The sequence below is a fragment of the Agelaius tricolor genome, unplaced genomic scaffold (assembly GCF_023055355.1).
Source record: "Agelaius tricolor isolate 1412-34295 unplaced genomic scaffold, bAgeTri1.0.p SCAF_2, whole genome shotgun sequence".
NCBI lineage: Eukaryota > Metazoa > Chordata > Aves > Passeriformes > Icteridae > Agelaius > Agelaius tricolor.
The window spans coordinates 65,710,001-65,724,844 of NW_027269262.1; the positions used below are offsets into that span (position 1 = coordinate 65,710,001).

The following is a 14,844-nucleotide window of genomic DNA, read 5'->3' on the forward strand; positions in this document are numbered from 1 at the left end:
GTCCACACATCTCTGTAAGTAAGTGGATCTTTTCCTTTAAAATTTTAATCTACAGTATAATTCTAAGGAAATTTACTAGGGCAAATATTCTTTAAACATTTATTTCATATTGCCTTTAATTTTTATCTTTTTTAAATTTAAGAATACTTTGATTTGTAATTAATTTCATAACTTTTTCATGTTTCTGATCATCCTGCTTATCTTATTTAGTTCTTTTTTTAACTTGTAAAGTGTGTACTTTAAAGATGACATGAGCAAGGTTAATTTTAAGATATATACCACTGATTTTATCAATACTCTTTCATTTACATTTTTTTCTAAATACCACTTTGAAATAAGTTCTAAAGTGGTATATATCAGGGTAGGTCTGCTGAACTTAGCTGAAATTTAATAATTAACACTCATTGAAGAGCTGATCATTCATATGATGCCTTGAATGCAAGTTCCTGCTAAAAATAAATTTATTCATTGTGCAGAATAAAACAAATTACTTTATTTGAAAGTTGTTATAATTTATTTAAAACTTTGGAATTAACAACAAGTCAAAAACCTTTGCCTACCATGACTTTTAGCAACCCTTTTTCACCATTCCCCTAACTAGATGTTTTGGGATGTTGCCAGATCTTACCTCACACATCTGCATCATCTCACATAGTCTTTTTTCCTATGTATTAACACATATTTTAGATAACATTCCTGTTGTAAATTCTTGGACATCCTACTAACTATTTATTCCTTGTTAAAATTTCAATGTATTTTCCATTTTTTATTTCCCAATTCTTGTATAGAATCAGACCTGTAAACCATCCCCTCATCTGTTACCACTAGTTTTCTTGATAATTTTTGGTTGTGAGCTTATCAGGGCTATTTTAGAAGACTGAGAACCTCATGTGAGGTTTCTCTGTTATTGAATAGGTGTCTGGTTTTGAGAAATACTACCAATCAGTTGATTAACAACAATATTCTTTTGTGTTCTTAACATATCAAACTCAACTATGCGTTTCTAGCTCTAATTAACTTTAAACTACATTGAAAGGAGTTGTAAAGAATCAATGGCCAGCAACTCTCAGGATTATTCCTAAAGCTTTTTTGAATCATTCCACTACTTGTAACAGATTAAGATGGTAACACCACTAATAAACAAGAGAAAAGCAAAAGTGTTAAATATTTCTTTTTGTAATGAATATGATGGCTTATAGCACATGAGGATAATGAATTGTCCTCTGCCTATCAATACCATCTGCTAGAGATAAACCTTTAAATCAGCCATCTAGAGTAATTTGCATTAGAGTACTAAAAGAGCTGGGAGACATCTCAGTGCTCTTGATGTCTGGGGTTTTGTTGAAACCCAGCATTTCTGATGGATTATCTGTGAACATGAAACAATATTTATTTTGCTGCAATATTCAAAACTGGCAGATTGACTTGGATAGCATGCTTGTGACATTAGAAAAATTTCAGTAACATTTATACATGGTTACTTGTACTATACACTTATACTCTTCACTTTTATAAGTAGAGTGTGTTTTTAAGAAAAATAGTTTTTAGGTTAAATAAACTAATTAGATTTTCAATTTGTGAAGATTTAATATTTCAAATCTTTGAAAAACATTTTACCTGACAACACTGTTGCACACTGGCAACACAACAATGGTATTCTGACTAAAAGAAATGAGCATTAAGAACATAGGTAAATGGGTATAAATGTTAGATGTGAAAGCATCTGATCTCTGATGAGATCATGAAATCCAGCTAGGATTTGTAAGGATACAAATTTGGCCAGTTGCCTTATTAATGATTTGAAAATAAATATAAAGGCACTGTAAATAAAATAAAGATGCACTATCTGCTATTTCTAAGGGCAGGGGACTGTGTCCTGAAATGCAGTAATTTGGAGAATAATAGTGGTTATATGTGGACAAGTAACTCAACATCAACACCTAATGCAACCTCACAGTGGCAGAGTAAAGTGACAGATTACTGATGGAATACTTTACATTTTGGACACATAAGAAGAGGACTTCTGGAAAAGGAAGCACTGATTTTGTTGTTATAAAATATATTGGAAAGATTGATGTTAAAACTGAGAAGTGTTTGGGAATGAGGTGGAAAATAATTAAAAGACTGTAGAAAACATAGTGGTAGACTACTATATTTCAGTCTGTTTTTCAAAAAGTAGATAATGAGGTGACATTCACAAATATACCCTCTAGAAGGAAATACACGCAAGTAAAAGTTTTTTTAATCTAATTGAAAAAGACACAGAACCCCTTGACACTGAATATAATACATTTAAAAGGTCAGAGGCAATTTTTAAGAAGTAAGCATGACTTGCTACAAAAGGTGAGTGGGACACTAGTCACATTGCTTCTTTATAGGGAGGAACCATCAGCCTTATCTTTTTCTTCCAAGATTTCTGACACTTCTCTTGCAAGAATTCATTTTTTTCAGTTACCATCCTCAAGAACTATCACACATTCATTTGCCATTTGCTAGTATTTTTCTTTTCCTTTTTTTTAACTTTAAATATGGGACATATAGGGACACTATGGGAAATTATGGAAAAAAAAAGGATGTAGCATATTGTTGTCAGCAATTTCTATGTGTCAAGCTCCTACTAATTATGTGATATATGTTTTAAAACTGACATATTTATTGTTAATAATTCTACCCATTCTCTGGTAGAATATTTTGGTGTTCATTATAGACAACAAAATAGGTTACACAAAAGGAGTGCTGCTTCAAAGTATTTCTCAAGTGGCAGTTGTATAATGCATTTAAGAACACTGGCACATGATTCACATTTTATTGTACTACCACTGTTTTCTTTTCTTTGTTTTTCTTTCCCTTTCTGAATCAGGAGAACTTTATAAGTGAAATGTTCATGTAAGAACTCAGATTCTATTTCTTCATATTTATTATAAAAGGACCCACAAGGTGCTATGTGTTTTCCAATCACATTAAATCAAAATTCTTTCTCTGCAGAGTACATATTCTAAAAAAATTAATATTGTTTTGATAGTGGGCTTGATTTATTTAGGTATCCATATCGTCTAGTGAGAAAAATTCATTTTTCCTTCATTGCATTGGTTACCACTGACAATTTTTCAGCATCTCCTGCAGGTAAATCACGTTACATTTCCTCATTACTACTATATTTACAGTACCTCCATGTTTTTTCTTTCATACTGCACCTACAATAATGGGACTACCATATAAATGATCCTTAGTTGTATCTCTGAAAAAGAAAAACTAGAGAGTTATCAAAAACTATCCCTGATTTGAAAGTAATTTTCCTTTTAATACAAAGTAATCTGATATTTTCTGTGTCCCTTATGCATAGGATGATTTTTTCTAATATGTTGCTCCTGGTTGCATTTTTCCAGGTCAAAGTCACTTTGATAAATATATCTGGTGTACAAAAAAGTCCATTGTAAATCATTTATAAGCTGCAGAATTCCCAATGCAGATTTTTGACAGTAAGAAAATCAAGTTTTATAGGGTCCTGCTGTAAAGCTATACTACAGTAGGTTTCCAAATTCTTGTATATAACAACATCATAGTAGCCATTTTATTCTGCTGCATCGCTACTGGAAAGACAGAATGGAGTCAAATTTCCTTCCTTTCATTCATCTTCAGGTGAAGTTGCTGCTAGATAACTGGTCAATGAGGTTCTTAATTATAGAGAGATGTTTCCCTGCTGAAAGAATAATTGCCCCATGCTCACCTGTCCAAACATAGCTCTGTTTTCTTCCTTAACCTTCTCTGCCGAACAAAGTCCTTTTTCTGCTTAAAATATGGTGAAAATATTCTACCCTTCTGCTATTGGGCTTCTTTGGCATCAACAAAATTTGAGGTACAGATCGGCTTAAGGACAGATTTTCCTCCTAATATCATATAGATTACAGTTTCTTAACACTGGAAAACAATTTTTCTTGATATTCATAGTAGTTTCTTGCCCATTTTTTTACTTTCAATTAGTCATTGCTCATGTTATGGTTGGAATTCAGTCAGCTAAGTTCCATCTGAATATCAGGAAGAAGTTCTTTACTGTGCAAGTGACCTTTCACTGGAACAGCTTGCCTGGAGAGGTTGTGGAGTCTGCCTCACTGGAGATATTCAAGAACTGCCTGGATCTGGACAGAGGTCCTGAGTTATGTATTCTAAGAAGACCCTGGCTGAGCAGGGAAGTTGGAGCACATGACAGACACCCTGTGGTCCCTTCCAGCCTAATTCTTTCTGTGATTCTGTGATTTACAGGAAACTGCTCACTAAAGACACCAGAGCCAGATTGGTTTTGCAAACAAAATAAAGTTCAGAAGATGCTGAAGATATTTCTGTATGCAGCAAAAATCTGGAAGCACATCAAATGAATGATATCTCTCTCTCTCTCTATATATATATATGTATCTAGATGCATAAAAGTGGGCGATTGCAGGTTTCTTTTTTGGGATGGAGATGAGGGAATTCAGTAATTTTCCTTTATAAACTTTTTTCCAGTATATTTAGTTATCACTACTTGCTATCCAGGCCTGCTATGACCATTAATTGGGTAACCATAAAGGCCTTTTATGACTATGGCATAATAGTTAATGAAACTTTTACTTTCATAATTAAATAATTAAAAATTGCAGCAAGGGCTTTTTTTTAATATAAATTTTATGCAGAGTCCTCTTTTTAGGTATTTTTTCCAAGAAAAAGGTATGGAAATATAGCTTCAAATATAATAAAATCTCTAAATAGCTTTGTAATAACAAATATTGCATTAGTAACCGTCAAGAAAAGGAGACCTTAAAAGGGGTTAAGTAACTTAATTTGTTAGTGAAGTACTACTTAACTGTAAATATACTGAGGTTAGCAAAGTATTTTAGTAAAGTTGAAGGGTAACCATCTACTGCCTATTGTTTCTCTCTGAATTTTAAATTCATAGCCTCACTTAGACAGAAATAAAAAAGACAGAAGAACTTGTGCTTTAAAAGATTTCCTCCCTTTTTTCCCCCGCATTAGAAACTGGAGTAGATATCATGGGAAAGAAAATCAAGAAGCAGCAGATGTCATGTGTCACTTTTACAGTTATTGATACTAAGCAAGTAGCAGTTTAAATCGACAGAGATTCAGTATTGTATGTTTATGGGTTTATTTAAATTGTTAGAATGGAATACTTTTATGCCTTTAAATATTTTATGGCATTTATGGTTGAGAATCTTATCTGTGAGTTGTTCAATTGTAGAGTTTTTTCAGCAGCTTTTATTTGTTTTAACATAGAAGCAAATTGCACCTTTAAACCACAGGTGATACAAGGAAAAAATAGTAGAAAGATAGAATAGTAAATGTGTTTGTGAGAGCACTAAACGTTGCATACATGAAGCAAATACACATATTGAGTATTCAAGGAGTCACAAATAAGTATACAAGTATCCTTATTCACAAATAATGTGAATAAGGAAAATTTTATTTTCATCTGTAAATGTAGCATAAACTAATCCAAACAGAGTATAGACAGCTTTGGTGACCTAATTGTGGCCTTGCATTACCTGAAGGGAGCCTACAAGAAAGACAAGAGGGACTTTTTACAAGAGCATGTAGTGACAGAACAGGGGGGAATGAATAGATTCAAATTAAGAGAGAGTAGGTTTAGATTAGATATTAGAAAAAAGCTCTTCACTGTGAGGGTAGTGGGGCACTGGAACTGGCTGCTCAGAAAAGGTGTGGATGCCCCATCTCTGGAGGTGTTTATGGCCAGGCTGGATGGAACTCTGTGCACCTTGCTCTAGTGGAAGGTGTTCTTGCCCATAGCAGGGGGTTGAAAGCAGATGATCTCCAAAGTCCCTTCTAACTCAAAACATTTTGTGATTCTGATTCCAAGAAAAGTTTATTATAAAGATTTGCCATTTTTGCTATGCATTTCTGGCTTATCTTGATTCCCTTCTCTTTAAGCAAAGACATCATAATTCCTCCATTCGAAGTTCTAATTTTAATCTCTTTTAGGTGAAAAGTCTTTCAGCTTTCTTTGGAGATCCTCCTGCAGTGGTACATGCAGTTGAAATGGATCCCACCATACTTTGAGCTAGTTAGGCTGGCTAAACAGGTTTCAACATGAGTGGCCATTATATTGACCAAAACCTCCAAGGCTACAGTGACAGCCTACATCAGTATCAATACTGGCTGAGAGGACATGCTGAGGCAGCTGTGGTAGATATTGTTTAGTTTAATCTGAGCCACTCTGGAAATTTGGTAGCCATGCAAACACAGAATCTACGTTGTCTATGTATTTTGAGACACCTACTACAATAAATCCACTGCAACAGATTCACATGGGAATCATCATTTTGCACATGTGTTTAGGAAATATCCAATTATTTATTGGGGTTTTTAACTCAGATAACATTTGTCCATATAAACTATTTTGACAATTTAAATATATTTGTTTCTAAACTTTTGAGTTTAACAGTTTGCACACTGCCACATGTATATATTCGAGAACAGCAACCTTTTCTTTCATGGATTTACATGCAGTAATCCAGATCTTCAGTGAAGGTGACACAGATTTGAAAAATTAAAATATAGAGTATTTCTCCTAAACTTATTGCTCATATTTAAATGTTGGGAAATAAATGTAAAACCTTTACCAGTCACACAATTTATGAAATGTTTGAAATTCACTCACCCTATAAAATAAATAAAGAGGAAATCATCTCAGCAGAAACACCAATTTTCTACTTCAGAAGCATTTTAATTGTCTGTCACCATATTCATTTACTATGCTTTTATGAAACCAATTATATTTGCTTGTTGTGTTGTTAGTTATTTTTAAAGAATATATACATTCTCCATTCCACTCTTGTCTGAAAGCTGTCACTAAAAAGTGTACTAAAGAAAAGAGCATTTTGGTCACTTTATTTCCTATGTGAATTTAAAGCCTTTCAACCTTTTCTACACTGCATGGGCTTTGCTTCAATTATGCTTAGTCCCTAATATGTTACATTTGTTTCAAATAAAATGAAGTCAAAAGGATGCATTGAGGACTATGGTGCTTAAAACTAAGGGTTGAATGCAGCCTGTATTTTGAGATGCCACCTCAGCAAATAACAGAAGTTGCCTGCAATTGGAATACAAAGTTTCCTGCAAATGGGAGAGTGTCCTCAAAGAACATTAGTTTGCATTTTCATCAGACATAATCATGACAAACTGGTGCTAAACTGAATTCAGCAAGCCTAACATACACAGAAGCCTCAAGTTTACAGTACTAAAGTGCATGGACTCTTGTTCTATGGTACCTAAGGGTAGTGGGAGAGGTGGATGAATGCCAGATCTTTCCCATGTCAGACCTGCCATGCTGTGCCCAACACAAAGCCTTGTGGAGCTGGCATGGGCAAAACTGCCATCTCTTCTCCTGAAGTCAGCTCACTGTGCTGCCAAAAATACAAGACTTCTAAGACTAAAAAGGAATCAAGCCAAAAGGAAGCAGGGAGACTTTAAGTCTAATCCCTAGTCCCAAAACAATTTTTGCTGATTTTTTTCTCCTTCCCAATGAATGAGTAATATAAACATGCAGATAGTTCAGGAAACAGGAACCAGAAGTTTTTAAGAACTAGTTTTCCTATTCAACTACTTATTCAAAGTGATGTGCACTTCTTTTTTGCACCCACAGCATGATTTTTCTGTGGTATTCTCTTAGGCAAGAAGGTGAGTCTAGTGATGCATTATGGATTTGTTAAAACATGAATTAGAAATTGTGCTTCTTTTAGTGACCTCAAAGGAAAACCTGGATTTTATTAAAGACATGCAGCCAAATTGTTACTAGCTTTTCATCTTTATTCCCCAAAGCATAGCAGCAAAGAAAAACTCCACTGTTTAAGGGGAAATCATACAATATGGGTTTGCACAAGCAACATAATAGTCCCTTTCCCAAACTTCTCAGACCCCATTGTGGCAGCCTTTACCCATAAAAAAAATAGTATTTGGTCTTTCTCCACATTATTTGCATCTTCTTTATATTTCTGCAGGAAACGTAATTTCTTTCTTCTTTCTAAAAACCCTGAAATTAGCTGATCTGGGAGTTCAAAGTAAAGACCCTCATCCTTACAACCCCCTCCTTTTTTGCCCATAAGCTTCCTTCTTCAAGAAAACTTGCTAAATTTGGACAGGCATTTCCAGGATTTAGGTTGAAAACATTTGGATGTTTCTGTGTTTTTATGGTAGAGAACTTTTATTTTAAGCTATTAATGAAAAGTCAGCCTATTTTAAAATGGATGCATATCTAATATTTTGTTTCAAAATCTGAAAGCTCTAAAATTTATTACATTACATTGTCATGAAGTGCTTAAAATGCAAGCCACTGAATCCTCTTGATTATTTTCTGGTTTCAAAAATATACTTCAATATACTGTCTGTCACTTTTCTTTACCATAGGTCAAAAAAGAAAAAAGAATGAGAATATACTGATATACTGACAGGGCTTTGCATACCACTTACTACCTTCACCCCCAGAGCAAATAAGGGTGGACAGTAGTAATGCCTTCAAAACATAAGAGAAGGTTGAGAAGGGTGTTGCAGTTGTCAGTTGTATCAGCTGTGCCACAAACTGCTTGTTTTTCCTATTCTACTGAAGAGATGGAAGAAAAGTTTATTGTGATTTTAAGGTATGCAATTAAATGCTACTTTCCCTTGCAATAACTAAGAGAAATCATGAGTTGCTCAATTTGATTTATTCTATTGCAGATGCAGCTGACCATACTGTGACCTGGCATTGATGGTACATCTGAAGGTAGATAGCAAGTCAGGAGTCATGCTAATTTATTTCTGTATTTGCTGTCTTTAACACCTGAGTTTAATAAATATTCTTTTAATAAACTGATTCAGCCACCATTAAATGGTTCTCCTATAGAAACATAGATATGTGTGCTTATCAATAAAGAGAAACAAGTCTCAGTAGGAAGGCAGATCAAGGATCACAAAATTGTGTTTTTGTTGGTCTCTAATGAGCAAGGAGGCAGATTACAGAATCCCCAGACATAAATTTCATGAAAGTTAAATTATGAATTTACATGGCCCTGTTGGTCTAAGTGCACAAAAAAGAGCAAAAAAAAAAAAATCTTTAAAGAATGTATTTAATCAGATAAGCAGTTAGAACCACATAGGATGAATCCAGGTATCTTGGGGCATTTAGACAGGCTCCTGCAAAAGGTGGTGTGTAAGAGCCTGTCTCACCTGGTGATCTGGCAGAGGCTGCAATCTGGCTATCACGCTAAAGAGTCCAATGCTCCTGATGCTGGCCCATACTTAACAGTGACAAACATCTGCAAGAATTCAGACTGACAAGAAATTGCCTTCTCTGTGTCTTCTCATCAGTGACACGGGACTGAAGAAGCTGTCAGAATCAGGAAGTTGTGTGATCAGGTCAGACAGGTGTCCCACCACACAGCTGTCCCATCTGCCTCTGTTGAAAATGTAACATCTAGGAGAAAGGAACTAAAGAAAAGACGGCATTCCTGTCCACTCTATTACATTCTCTTTATAACGATAAATCTAAATTAAGCTGAAATTTTTTTAAATATCACTTCTATAAATAATGAATTACTAATTCCACAATTACATTATGCAACATGAGTAATGCACTACTTCTGATTTAAAGTAATTAAATGAGTCAAATTTCCTTATTAAATTATGCCATTTTCCAAACTTTAAGTTTTTTTTGTTGCTTTTCTTTTTCATTTCCTATGAAGTATTTTTTGAACTGATTATAAATTTGTTCATCCTGTAAGCAACACCTGTAGTTATGAGTGTTTCTAATAAGTCCTTTCAGATTTTTTTTTAATTTCCTTGTAATTTTGGATCCTCAACTTGACAAACCAAAAAAAACCCTTGAATTATAAACAGTAGGAATATTGAAAAATTTAATAGCAGATAAAAATGGATACCCACAAAATTAGAGATTTTTCAGAAATCTTGTCTTTTTGAAAACAAGCTGTGAAGGGAAAAAATAATCTGCAAACCTCGTTTAACTTGTACATACTTCTAATATGGCCAATATAGACAAGAAGGCAGACGAGGGAACTGGTATCCATTCTTCATTAATACCCATCTCCTTCCATAATTCCACAATTTTAAAGCTTCCCAAAATCTCCTGCTTTCACTGACTATCTAAGGAAAAAATCTGGTTAAATGTGAAGTTATCACTCCATTTAGTATACTGCTTACCAGGAATTTAAGAGAGATACTCATGGCTACATATCTAAGGATGTTTTCAAGACTGCTCATCCTATCTTTCTGTCTATTTGCCTAACATATTGTCTAATCTGCTGTCATAGAAATTCACCAAGCTTCCTACCTTAGATGACAAAATGCTCCACAACTATGGTGAAGTGACATGGGAAGATTTCTTTACAAATTTTAGTTGAAGGGATATGTTTCCTAGTAAAATGATTGCTGATGTCATCTCCTGTTCTTTGTATACCTGAATAATAAAGACTCATATAATTCTCTCAACAATAGGAGAAAACCCTGAAATTACTAGAATGTGCCAAAGCTGTCTCTGCAAAATCTAAAACACAAAACTGGAACAATAAACTTAGACCAGCATCCTATAAGTTAAATTCTAGGTTGAAGTGTGCATTTAAGGTATTATAAGCCCAGGCTCAAGACCTTTCTTACTATATCAAGTGATCATGTAACTTGGTTCAATTTACTTCAAAAGTAATAAGGGCTTAGACAAAGTAAAAGAAAGCTGTATTTGAAAACATGAAGCAGTGGTTTTCAGTATAGAAAACATGCATATGTATAGGTTAAAAATAATTGTAAATCAAGATATAAACATATTTCTCTAGTTCCCTGGATTCATATTCTCTTTGTTGCATAAGATTTTTTTTCGTTAATATGGCATCTTTCTCAGATTTAAATCATTACTGCAAAGAAGGTATTTCTTGAGATGAGAGAAAATATCATATGAGGATTACTGAAAAATCACTCAATGTATCACCTTCATGATATAAATATTCTTGCACCAAAAAAAGTGTTAGTTTTGTTTGTGTTTTTCCTTGTTCAGGAATTAAAATCTTACGTGTAAACAAAGTAATAACATTTGCCTAACTAGACAGACAACCTGAGACATTTCCCTACTGGGAACACTGGCAATTGACTGATGTTATGGCAGAGTCTAGAATGAGAAACTTGTTTATTGAACTAACAATGTGTGAGTTGTTTACTTCAGTTCTATTCAAAGTTTTAAGCCAGGGTCATTGTTTCCTGTAATATTCAAAGTCTTAAACCTCGGTCATTCTTTCTCCTAAATATATAGATTTTGTCCATAGAAGCATTGCAATGTCCTTGTATCTCTTCCCATTCATAAAGTCATGATCTTCCATAATCAGTCCCCAATCATAATAGGTGGTGGACACAAGTGTTACCTCATCATTATAGTTAAAGATGAGATAATACTTTAAAAAAAAAGTTCTGAAAAGATTAAAAGATTTGACAGAGAGAGTGACAGAAGACTGAAATTTCTGCCAATAACACATTGTAACATGTTTCTGCAGTCATGCAATGACCCTTTTACAGTAATTTCTCCAGAGAAAACATAACAGGGAGGTTAGGACACAAAACCAGTTTTAGGAGATATGTTCAATAATAAACCCCCATCATGTCTCTGTACTCACCTGTCATACTTAAAGTAACTGATACTCTCCTCAGCTCTAGAGAGAGATTCAGCCAAACTAAGATCACCCTCCGTAAGCCTTGCTCGTGAATACAGAGCCACCAACTGAACCCAGATTGTTCATATTTCAGGAATCTTATTTAGACAAGTACAATTATATTAATTATATTAATACTGGGTATAAATCCAGTTATAGAAAACAATTTCTAGAAGTCAAAGCTTGAAGAGTAGTAAAGGGTTCTGAATTTTCAGATTTTAGAACAGTAGAAAACCAGATGTACTGTTTTAAAATCTGGACAAAGACAAAATTTTTACTTGAGATATTAGATATACATTGTAGGCAACTGATAAAATATACTGTATCTTCTACCAGTCACATAAGCAGAATATCACTGTCAACTTGCCGTTTTATTATTCATTCCTTCATTCACCTCTAAATGCAAAATTTATTCATTTGGCACAAGATAAGGACTTCACTTTTGCACTGAAGTTATACTTCATAACCAATTGTACACGTTTTCAGCATGCTTAGATTGACTGTGTCATTTATGCAAAACTGCGTCATCAGATGCAAAACATAGCATCATGAAACTTGGCTGTATTTTTAATTTTGTTCCCAAGAAAATTTTTAGTAATGGAATTTCCTAAAATCTCTTAGGAGCCAAGGCTTATTGTTTTGTATTTACACAGGTCCACTCACATCAATCAGTGATTATCCACTCTACAACTTTGGTAGTCTTTCCTTAGGACAAAAAAAGTGCCTCAATTTTTGGTAAAATTCACTATGGACAACATTGCATACTTTCTGGTAGCAGAAGCACATCTCTAGAAAAACAACACTTCGAACTGTTGACAATATTTGGAAAGTGTCATGAATTAGAATTACATGGTGCAGAAGAAAAGCCCTTGATCCAGTAAAAGCAACTCCCTACTAAGACTGGGCCTTGCATTTGTTTATCTTATTAATTTAATTTATTCACAGCATGCTAGGTTAGCAAAAGGACTACTTATGTGAAACTGGGTTCAAATTATTTCTTAGGACACCAGTGGGGATGACTTTAATGGTTTAATCTCAGCTTTCTACTTAAGTATGTTTGCATATCTAATCTCTTAAAATTATGTTCAAATTTTTCTTGCAAATTTTTTTACACGTAGGTTAGAGCATCTTGGTGTACTCCTGGGCTAAGATGTGATCCTTTACTTCTGTATTGAAACAATGCTCAGTATACAACAGTTTCCTTTGTTTTTAACCACTGGACCTCACTTTTCCTGGAAACCTGTCTGGGCAATGTCATGATCAAACTGAGGAGAGTGCCAGCATATGGCTGGATGCAGAGTGCATGCAACTTCAGGAGGGGGCAGGCTGCAGAAGTAACACAAAGTTTCTGTACAAGTCATCATCTAACCTAGAATTCCCATGAAAAGAAATAGTCTTGTAGAGCCCCATTTGCTGTCCGCTCAGCTCTGCCCCATTCCCAGTGGCCAGTATTCCTCTGCTCACATGATGGAGGTGATAAATTTATACCTAAAGAACATAGTGCTCAGAGTTCTCCTTTATTAAATATTAAACCCTGAATGCTTCTGGGGTGTGTCCTGTCTGGCTTCGTCTGGCCTCGCTGCTGGACCAAAGGCGGCAGCTGTGGCGTTTTTCACCCCAGAGATGCCTTTGGCTGGCTAGGTGCTGCAGCTGGGCACTCAGAACAAGTCCAGGCAAAATAGGAACTCAGTTTACCTTTGGTAGAAAAGGTTCAGGCAACGGTGAAGAGAAAAGGAGCGGGTTCTGCCGTGTAGCTTAGATCCAGAGTTTTATTGTAGCATGGTAGACTTCTGAATGCGGTAACAGCTCCAGACAGACACCTGGCTGCATGGTCTCGTGTCCTTTTTAAGCCCCGGGGACAGGGGGAGGGAAGGGACAGGTGAGGGCCAACCAGGTGTGAGCAGGGGAAAGGTCAGGGGATGTGAACCAATGAGCCCAGGCCTAGGGGCATCTGCCAATCACACGACGCCTTGCTGGAAGGTGAGGATTAATGGACAGCTTCCAGGCAAGAGGGAAAAGGGGAAGGGGAAAGGTTGGCACACCTGGGGGGATGGGATAGGTGAGACAGGAAATGGCAACACACTGCAACACTCCTTAACCATTTACTCATTTCTGAGATCAATCTCTAAGCAGCCTGGTGGTCTCCACACACTCCAAGCAATGATTCAGCAAAGATTATTGGAGAGAGGGAGAAATTAATGGTAACTATAATTTTTTCCTGCATAATATGGCTTGGTCCAAAATTACTACAAGTTTACATATTCCTTTGTCTTTTCTGTAGAGATGTCAAGCTAGATGGGAAGGCACACAGTAATGATTGAAACAGATGAAAATGCTAGAAGGATGTTCGCTCTCTTTCTCGTAAAGTCATGGCTTAACTACCTAAATTGCACTTACTGAAATTTCATTTTTATGAGGACTATTTGCTCACAATTGTTCAAAAGCAAAAAAAAGGAGCATACTGCCAATGACTACCTTTCAAAAGTCTAAATAAAAATGATGCAATTATGAAAACTTTAGTTTTATTCCTACTGAGTTTCACTGTGTACCCACATCAGTTGTTATTGTCTCTTTTTTTTTTTAAGACAGAACACTTGAAATATGAAATTTATTTCCAACATCTTTGATATTGCATGTATAGAAGTATGTGGCTTTCTGTTTCAAATTACTCTCATTTAAACATATAAACATGTATCTTTCTATAAATATGTAAACCACTCATATTTGTAACCTTTCTAAAACCTTACAGATCAACCTGTTTTTGTCAACATCTGTTTGACATATTTTGTATGCTTTGTCAGTACATCAGGAAATCATAACTTGTCAATCACTAAACCTTCTTTTCTAATTTTACATAATTACAAAAGCAACCAGATATAAATGGTGTGTAGCTTAATAATTCATGATAATGTTTTAAAGGTCTTTTAAAAAAGTAAATTGATTTTGTAGTATTAGAGGAATCTATTGTATAATATTAATATGTATAACAAATTGCTCTCACAAGAACAAGCGGGTATTATTTTGATTTGATTTTAATTAGATATATATTGTCTCTTCCATTATATATTATGCATATTAATATCAAGTGACTTTTATGCATAATATTTGAAGGTTTATTACACTCAGAAGTTTTAAATGTTATTGATATGAAACT

At 34.7% G+C, this 14,844-nt stretch overlaps 1 long non-coding RNA gene across 1 annotated transcript in view; it reads left to right on the forward strand.

Moving 5' to 3' along the window:
- The window catches only part of LOC139587244 (uncharacterized), a 56,603-nt gene extending 44,657 nt beyond the window's left edge, over positions 1 to 11,946 (forward strand). The window contains exon 4 of the long non-coding RNA XR_011678353.1: positions 1 to 11,946. This exon is cut by the window's left edge and continues 5,467 nt beyond it. This is a non-coding gene — a long non-coding RNA (uncharacterized lncRNA).
- Positions 11,947 to 14,844: the final 2,898 nt, after the last annotated feature.